We start from the raw sequence: 9,706 nt of genomic DNA on the forward strand, positions 1-9,706 counted from the left end.
CCTCTCCTCATCCCCCCCGCCCTCTCCTCATCCCCCCCGCCCTCTCCTCATCCCCCCCGCCCTCTCCTCATCCCCCCCGCCCTTCCCCTCTCCCCGCCTCTCCTCATCCCCCCCGCCCTCTCCTCATCCCCCCGCCCTCTCCTCATCCCCCCCGCCCTCTCCTCATCCCCCCCGCCCTCTCCTCATCCCCCCCGCCCTCTCCTCATCCCCCCCCGCCCTCTCCTCATCCCCCCCGCCCTCTCCTCATCCCCCCGCCCTCTCCTCATCCCCCCCGCCCTCTCCTCATCCCCCCCGCCCTCTCCTCATCCCCCCGCCCCCTTCCTCATCCCCCCCGCCCTCTCCTCATCCCCCCCGCCCTCTCCTCATCCCCCCCGCCCTCTCCTCATCCCCCCCGCCCTCTCCTCATCCCCCCCGCCCTCTCCTCATCCCCCCCGCCCTCTCCTCATCCCCCCCGCCCTCTCCTCATCCCCCCCCCCCTCTCCTCATCCCCCCCGCCCTCTCCTCATCCCCCCCGCCCTCTCCTCATCCCCCCCGCCCTCTCCTCATCCCCCCCGCCCTCTCCTCATCCCCCCCGCCCTCTCCTCATCCCCCCCGCCCTCTCCTCATCCCCCCCGCCCTCTCCTCATCCCCCCCGCCCTCTCCTCATCCCCCCCGCCCTCTCCTCATCCCCCCCGCCCTCTCCTCATCCCCCCCGCCCTCTCCTCATCCCCCCCGCCCTCTCCTCATCCCCCCCGCCCTCTCCTCATCCCCCCCGCCCTCTCCTCATCCCCCCCGCCCTCTCCTCATCCCCCCCGCCCTCTCCTCATCCCCCCCGCCCTCTCCTCATCCCCCCCGCCCTCTCCTCATCCCCCCCGCCCTCTCCTCATCCCCCCCGCCCTCTCCTCATCCCCCCCGCCCTCTCCTCATCCCCCCCGCCCTCTCCTCATCCCCCCCGCCCTCTCCTCATCCCCCCCGCCCTCTCCTCATCCCCCCCGCCCTCTCCTCATCCCCCCCGCCCTCTCCTCATCCCCCCCGCCCTCTCCTCATCCCCCCCGCCCTCTCCTCATCCCCCCCGCCCTCTCCTCATCCCCCCCGCCCTCTCCTCATCCCCCCCGCCCTCTCCTCATCCCCCCCGCCCCTCTCCTCATCCCCCCCGCCCTCTCCTCATCCCCCCCGCCCTCTCCTCATCCCCCCCGCCCTCTCCTCATCCCCCCCGCCCTCTCCTCATCCCCCCCGCCCTCTCCTCATCCCCCCCGCCCTCTCCTCATCCCCCCGGCCCTCTCCTCATCCCCCCCGCCCTCTCCTCATCCCCCCCGCCCTCTCCTCATCCCCCCCGCCCTCTCCTCATCCCCCCCGCCCTCTCCTCATCCCCCCCGCCCTCTCCTCATCCCCCCCGCCCTCTCCTCATCCCCCCCGCCCTCTCCTCATCCCCCCCGCCCTCTCCTCATCCCCCCCGCCCTCTCCTCATCCCCCCCGCCCTCTCCTCATCCCCCCCGCCCTCTCCTCATCCCCCCCGCCCTCTCCTCATCCCCCCCGCCCTCTCCTCATCCCCCCCGCCCTCTCCTCATCCCCCCCGCCCTCTCCTCATCCCCCCCGCCCTCTCCTCATCCCCCCCGCCCTCTCCTCATCCCCCCCGCCCTCTCCTCATCCCCCCCGCCCTCTCCTCATCCCCCCCGCCCTCTCCTCATCCCCCCCGCCCTCTCCTCATCCCCCCCGCCCTCTCCTCATCCCCCCCGCCCTCTCGTCCCCCCCGCCCTCTCGTCCCCCCGCCCTCTCGTCCCCCCCGCCCTCTCGTCCCCCCCGCCCTCTCGTCCCCCCCGCCCTCTCGTCCCCCCCCGCCCTCTCGTCCCCCCCCGCCCTCTCGTCCCCCCCCGCCCTCTCGTCCCCCCCGCCCTCTCGTCCCCCCCCGCCCTCTCGTCCCCCCCGCCCTCTCGTCCCCCCCCGCCCTCTCGTCCCCCCCCGCCCTCTCGTCCCCCCCCGCCCTCTCGTCCCCCCCCGCCCTCTCGTCCCCCCCCGCCCTCTCGTCCCCCCCCGCCCTCTCGTCCCCCCCCGCCCTCTCGTCCCCCCCCGCCCTCTCGTCCCCCCCCGCCCTCTCGTCCCCCCCCGCCCTCTCGTCCCCCCCGCCCTCTCGTCCCCCCCCGCCCTCTCGTCCCCCCCCGCCCTCTCGTCCCCCCCGCCCTCTCGTCCCCCCCGCCCTCTCGTCCCCCCCCGCCCTCTCGTCCCCCCCCGCCCTCTCGTCCCCCCCGCCCTCTCGTCCCCCCCCGCCCTCTCGTCCCCCCCCGCCCTCTCGTCCCCCCCGCCCTCTCGTCCCCCCCCGCCCTCTCGTCCCCCCCCGCCCTCTCGTCCCCCCGCCCTCTCGTCCCCCCCCGCCCTCTCGTCCCCCCCCGCCCTCTCGTCCCCCCCCGCCCTCTCGTCCCCCCCCGCCCTCTCGTCCCCCCCCGCCCTCTCGTCCCCCCCCGCCCTCTCGTCCCCCCCCGCCCTCTCGTCCCCCCCCGCCCTCTCGTCCCCCCCCGCCCTCTCGTCCCCCCCCGCCCTCTCGTCCCCCCCCGCCCTCTCGTCCCCCCCCGCCCTCTCGTCCCCCCCCGCCCTCTCGTCCCCCCCCGCCCTCTCGTCCCCCCCCGCCCTCTCGTCCCCCCCCCGCCCTCTCGTCCCCCCCCGCCCTCTCGTCCCCCCCCGCCCTCTCGTCCCCCCCCGCCCTCTCGTCCCCCCCCGCCCTCTCGTCCCCCCCCGCCCTCTCGTCCCCCCCCGCCCTCTCGTCCCCCCCCGCCCTCTCGTCCCCCCCCGCCCTCTCGTCCCCCCCCGCCCTCTCGTCCCCCCCCGCCCTCTCGTCCCCCCCCGCCCTCTCGTCCCCCCCCGCCCTCTCGTCCCCCCCCGCCCTCTCGTCCCCCCCCGCCCTCTCGTCCCCCCCCGCCCTCTCGTCCCCCCCCGCCCTCTCGTCCCCCCCCGCCCTCTCGTCCCCCCCCGCCCTCTCGTCCCCCCCCGCCCTCTCGTCCCCCCCCGCCCTCTCGTCCCCCCCCGCCCTCTCGTCCCCCCCCGCCCTCTCGTCCCCCCCCGCCCTCTCGTCCCCCCCCGCCCTCTCGTCCCCCCCCGCCCTCTCGTCCCCCCCGCCCTCTCGTCCCCCCCCGCCCTCTCGTCCCCCCCCGCCCTCTCGTCCCCCCCGCCCTCTCGTCCCCCCTCGCCCTCTCGTCCCCTCCCGCCCTCTCGTCCCCCCCCGCCCTCTCGTCCCCCCCCGCCCTCTCGTCCCCCCCCGCCTTCTCGTCCCCCCCGCCCTCTCGTCCCCCCCCGCCCTCTCGTCCCCCCCCGCCCTCTCGCCCCCCCCGCCCTCTCGCCCCCCCGCCCTCTCGCCCCCCCCGCCCTCTCGCCCCCCCCGCCCTCTCGCCCCCCCCGCCCCCTCGCCCCCCCGCCCCCTCGCCCCCCCCGCCCCTCGCCCCCCCCGCCCCCTCGCCCCCCCGCCCCCTCGCCCCCCCCGCCCCCTCGCCCCCCCCGCCCTCTCGCCCCCCCCGCCCTCTCGCCCCCCCCGCCCTCTCGCCCCCCCCGCCCTCTCGCCCCCCCCGCCCTCTCATCCCCCCGCCCTCTCATCCCCCACGCCCTCCGCCCCCCACCCTCTCCCCCCACCCTCTCCCCCCACCCTCTCCCCCCACCCTCTCCCGGTGTAGTCGGCACTTTGCTCCGTTCATCATTTCGGTTTTTTTTTGTTATGCTTTGCTTTATGTAACCCCCCCCTTTTTAAATGAAAGACCCAAAATATACTTTTTTTTCTTTCCCCTTCCCTCTCTCTTTACCCCCCTCTCTGCCCCCACTCTCTCTCTACCCCCATCTCTGTCTCTCCTCTCTCTCTACCCCCTCGCCGCCCCCCCTATCTCTCTGCCCCCTCTCTTCCTACTCCATTTGCCTCTCTCTCGCTCTCTCTTTTTTCTTTATAACTACGACAAGTGCTGCATTGGCACGCTGCCCTTCCCACAGTCAAACGGCCTCCGACGGGTAGCTTAGATCTGCATGCAGAGCTCTCCATCATCTGCCACCGAGCACACGGCCTCCTCCAGCGCCCACTGCTCCTTGAAGGCCGGCACGGCGTGGGTCAGCCGCGCGTGGCGGAACTCCAGCCACACCCTGGCTCCGACCAGAGCGTGGAAGATGCCCAGGTTGCTGGCTGGACGTTGCCCCTCCAGGGCCACCTGCCTCGCCCTGTATATGGCGAGCTTGGCGTAGCCGAAGAGCACGTTGACCAGCCCCTGAAGATGTTGGGGTCTGTTGCCCTTCGGGTATCCAAAGATGAGGACCGTCGGGGAGAAGTGGAGGCTGAACCTTAGGAGGATGTTTCTCAGGACCTTGAACAGCGAGTCCAGGCTCTTGCACTCCACATATTGGTGCGCCACCGTCTCCACTTTACTGCAGAACCGGCACTCCGGGGACGTGTCGGTGAAGCGCGCCAGGGAGACGTTGGTGGTGACGGTGCCGTGGGCGATGCTCCAGCTGAGGTCGCCGATGCGGTTGTACGTCGGTCTGCAGTAGAGTTGCCTCCAGCGAGGCCTCTCCGGAGAGACGCAGGGCAGGGCTTTCCTCCAGGCATGGTCCTTGTGGCTCCTCAGGGTGTCCTGTTGGTGGAACCGGACCATGTAGGAGTAGAGCACCTTCCTCTTTACATTTGCGAAGGCCACCTCCGGTAGGTCTTCTAGCCGGCACAGGTTGTGATCCGCCTTCGTTTGTCGGCATTGGCGATGCAGTGGCACGACTGAGAGCTCCGGTGGAGGGGGATCGAGAGGGGCCTCGTCATCTCCAACGCCGATGGGGGGCGTTCTCCCCGCTGCCACTGAGAAGGCCCCCTTGGCTTCGGCCAGGATCCGGGCAGCCACCCGGAGCGACTGCAGCCCTGTCTTTGCAGTCACGTCTGCTGGTCCGATCCACCGGCCCCGTGTTTCAGGCTCCACCAGATCTCCCATCCTGGTGAACCGCGCGTTGGCGAGGCGCCTCTCCATGCCAGGGGTGGTGGTGGTGGATGGCAGCTTTGTCTGTGGGTTCCTGAGGATCGGTTCGAAGACCAGATCCTCAGCCGATCACGGTTGGTTCAGCCTCCTGACGGCGAGGGAGCTCCATGTCTGCAGGACGCTTCTGTAGAAGGGTGGCAGCTGTCCCAGTGGGAGGCCCTGCAGGTCCATGTAGAATAGTTCCTTGGAGCACTGCAGACCCCCCAGCTGTTTCAGGAGGAAGGAGGCCGTGACGCTCCAGGCCGGTGCAGGGGCGGCGTGCAGGAACTTTTGCGCTGCCTGCAGTCGGAAGGTGGCCAGCTGACTCCGCACGCACACCAGCCCGTGACCGCCCTCGTCCAGTGGCAGGGCCAGGACCCCAGCCGCGACCCGATGTCCTCCACCCGACCAGAAGAAGTCGAGGACTTGCTTCTGAAGTGCGTTGACAAGGCTCATGGGGGGTGCAGGGAGAAGAGTCGGTGCCACAGCATTGACGTCACCAGCTGGTTCACCACCAACGTCTTTGTCCTGAAGGTGAGGAACTTGCACAGGCGACTCCAGGTGGCCAGCCGCTCCTTCACCTTCTCCTCCAGCTCGACCCAGTTCCTCTGCGGTGGTTCCTCCTCTGGTCCGAGGAACCCCCCAAGGTGGTGCAGCGATGTTGTGCTCCAATTGATGGCTTTTGCCTTCTCGGGACACTCACTCATGTCCCACGCTCCAACCAGCAGGCCGCTGCACTTTTGCCAGTTCATTTTTGATGAGGAGGCTTTCGAAAAGACCTCCTGGCACTCATGCAGCAGGGCGACATCAGCCAGGGAGCGCAGGATGAGGAGGACGTCATCGGCGTATGCCGTCAGGACCAACTTGATGCTTGGTTCCCTCAGCACCAGGCCGCTGAGTCTCCGCCTTATGAGATTCAGGAAAGGCTCTAATGCCAGGGTATAAAGTTGGCCCGACAATGGGCATCCCTGTCTCACTCCTCGCTCGAATTTGACCGGGGCAGTGAGGGCGCCGTTGATCTTGATCATGCACTCCGCCTTGGTGTAGAGTAGGCGGATCGTTCGGACAAAGGCATCCCCAAAACCCAAGGTCTTGAGGGTTCCTCCTCTTCCTCCCCCTCCTCCGTTCCGAACACAGATGGACTCGTCCGTCTGAACAAAGCTCGTCGCTCTCCGTGGTGTTAATCCCTCATACTAACATCATGCTAATCCCCCAGTTACATGCTAATTTACTGTTGATATGTAAACTCCTCTCCCCCCTCCTCCGTTCTGAACATAGATGGACTCGTCCGTCTTAACAAAGCTCGTCTCTCTCCGTGGTGCTAATCCCTCACACCAACATCATGCTCATCCCCCAGTTACATGCTAATTTATATGTAAACTGCTTTGTCAAGGTGCTCTGTTCCTCCCACATAGCTTAAAAGACGCTGCCATGCTTGGCAGGGTTCACTCAAGCGCTGTCTTCCAGACAGTCCTGTTTCTTCACCTGAGGAAGGCTACTTGTGTTGTGGCCGAAACGTCGTGAGAATTTTATTCTGTTATTATTATTTTTATTATTTCATCTCCATTCTACGTGACTTTACCGAAAGAACCCAGAAGAACAATGAGCTATCATTATTTTGTTGTTGTTTGCAAAGTGCAGGGTCTTGAGGACTTTGTGGAAAAGTGCGGAATAAATGCAAAGTAACTCCCAAGAAGTGGTGGTGGTTGGACAAAAAGAACAATGGTGACGCCGATGGCTAAGGTCTCCTCCTGCGATGGCGAGATGTAAACTCCCTCGCATGGTATACAGGAGGTCGTGGGTTCGATCCCTATCCCGACCTTAACGCCTGTTATGTATTTGGAGTCCACGTGTTCTCTCTATCTTCCCTCTGCATTTAATCTGGCTGCTGATATACATTACCACGTGATGAGCCACTTCGTTGATCTATCATTTGTGGCCAGGTGGCTTCTGAAAAGAGCTTTATACCTGGTATTTTTTTAAGGTAGGCCATGTGCTCACCGTGATCTACATGTTCCTCATGACGGGCACGCTGCTCGCTATGGTCGGCGACATTGTCAAGAACGGTATCCTCACACCCAGCAGCATCTTCTTCATCACTCTCGCGGGCATCCATCTCATCGCCGCGGCGCTGCACCCGCGCGAGTTCTTCTGCATCGTGCACGGATTCTTGTACCTCATCTGCATTCCCACGGGATACCTGCTGCTGCTCATCTACTCATTGGTCAACATGTAAAACGTATCATGGGGCACGCGTGAGACCAAGGCGCCTACTGAGCCCTCCCCTAAGGAGGTGAGTTACTTTATGTGTTATCGTTATTGTCGTTGTTGTTTTTGTGTCGAACGTTATTTGGAGTTTCGCTCCATTCTCCTCTGTTGCTCCGTCCCGCACCTCCGATTAGCATGATTGGCTACGTACATTGCAAAAAAAGTGTAACATATGCCCCCAACCCCCGCCAAGACGAAGGCAGCGATCCCCCATATAGCTTTTAACCGACCGTTGGGGCAAGTGCTGTTAGCGAGTAGCACCTGTGAAGTCCAGAATGGCACATAAGAGGGTAGGTGGCCAGCACCATGCCCGGCCGCCTTTGACTCCATTGTTGTCATGTTTACTACATCACATTTGGCTATTTTTGAGGCTTGTTGAGGGAAGGCCAAGGACTGGTCCAGATGTATGTATGTTGAACTTCTTTCACACCATGTGTAGCCAACTGTGCTAATTGGAGGTGCGAAGGAAGGAAAGTTTCTAAACACAAAGAGCAGTTTTTAAGAAATTAGTTTTCAATGTAATGATTTAAAAGTGCATAGCTCCAATTGCTTTCTCATATTGGAAGGAAGAGGGTTCCAGATGGACGCACAAGCGCACCCAAAAGCACGCGATGTGGTCACTGTCTTTGTTCAATGGCTAGCCAAAATCCACTGATGAGAGGATGACCGGAGCTTGCAAAATTATCGTTTATGTTTCTTGACAAGAACGGTGGTGGTGGCTGTGGCACTCGTGTCCATTAATCCAACACGGTGGGTATCGAGGAGGAGTCATTCACTGACTTTCCAGGAGAATGTAGTATGACAATTATGGACTCTATCTGTTCCATCTGAATAGAACGCAATGTTTCCCCCTCGCATTTGTGGGTCTATTCCATGGTGTTCTGGTTTCCCGTTGGCCAATAAAATCTTCATACATGGAGGACCGCAGAGCTTGGACAGTTATTGGCGCCAGTTCACTGAGCAGCTGAAACTGCCTTCCAGCTTGTGTGCGCTTCCCGCTGGTTTGATATCATTGAAGGACCCTGCCTTCAGCACAATGCCCATCCTCCTGTCCCAGCAGAAGAAGGAACGCAAGCATCGTTTGAATGGAACGAAATGCTGTATACTGCCACTCGAGTGGGACTGCTTCCAGTGGAGGATCAGCGTCCATCCGAAGAAATACTCGGCACTGAGTCAGCAGGATGACAGTTCAAGGTGCCACCACCTCACTGAGAGCCTGTAGCCATGCTTTTAACTTTGATCCTTACCTCTCGTGTATCGATAGTTCAACGTTTATGTCCCATATTATTGAGGGACTGTGTTATCTTGGTGTGGTTTGGGACTGTTGTTTTGCTGCCTTGCCCCAAGTTATGCATTTAGTATTGAAAAATTGGCAGTAACTGATGTACTCATGCAAGTTGCACTCATATACTTTATTTATTTTCTTATCTTTCCTATACTTAGCACTGCTATCGTTTTATGGTCTAACTTTCTAATCCCCTACACCTACTGGACATCTGTGAAAATAGGTTCATAGCTCATCGGACTGCTCCTGCAGTAGAAATACAGATTATGATTATTGATTGGCTGTGTCGGGTGGAGGAGGATTTACAACGTAACATTTTACTCAAGTCAATACTGAGTCTTGTCTCAACTTATTAACTGTGATTCTAGTTGTGCTTGTATCTTAGGCGCCGTGGTGGCTAGATGTTAACTACCTCCCCTAGTTTGCAGGAGGTAGTGGCTTCGATCCCAAACCTGACGATGCCTGTTGCCTATATGGAGTCTGCGTCTATCCCTTTCTCTCCCCATGTTGGTGTGGATTTTACTCCGGGTCCCCTGATTTTTTCCCTCCTCATTTAGAATCATCATGTGATTAGAGTATTTGGCTGCTGTAATTTCCACGTGATAAGCTGCTCATTGAGTTATAATTTGTGATATTCAGGTCGATTCTACAAAAAAGCTTTATAGCTCAGTGGGCCTTACATGGTAAAATAAAAATAATGGTTTAGTTTAACAGTTTATCAACATCCCTCCCAGCCGAGTGGAGTCGTGCACGGTGGAACTCGACAGAGAGATGAAGCTGCGTCCAATTGAGGCCAGACAACAGGACACTACGAGCACTCAGATGGAGCATCCAGAAGGAGCAGAGATCGAGGCGAGAGGAGAGGACATCGCGAACACTCATATGGAGCAAACAGAAGGAGCAGAGACGAGACCAGAGGACATCGTGAGCACTCAGACAGATCATCTAGAAGGAGTAGAGAGTGAGGAGAGACGATAGGGCATCGCAAGCACTCAGACAGAGCATCCTCAAGGAGCAGAGATCGAGTCGAGAGGAGAGAACATCGCAAACAGTCAGATGGAGTATCCAGAAGGAGCAGAGACGAGACCAGAGGACATCGCGAGCACTCAGACAGATCATCCAGTAGGAGTAGAGAGCGAGGAGAAACGACAGGGCATCGCGAGCACTGGGACAGAGCATCCTGAAGGAGCAGAGATCGAGTCGAGAGAAG

This window comes from Petromyzon marinus, chromosome 20, assembly GCF_048934315.1.
Source record: "Petromyzon marinus isolate PM22_M1 ecotype Great Lakes invasive population chromosome 20, UKy_Petmar_22M1.pri1.0, whole genome shotgun sequence".
NCBI lineage: Eukaryota > Metazoa > Chordata > Hyperoartia > Petromyzontiformes > Petromyzontidae > Petromyzon > Petromyzon marinus.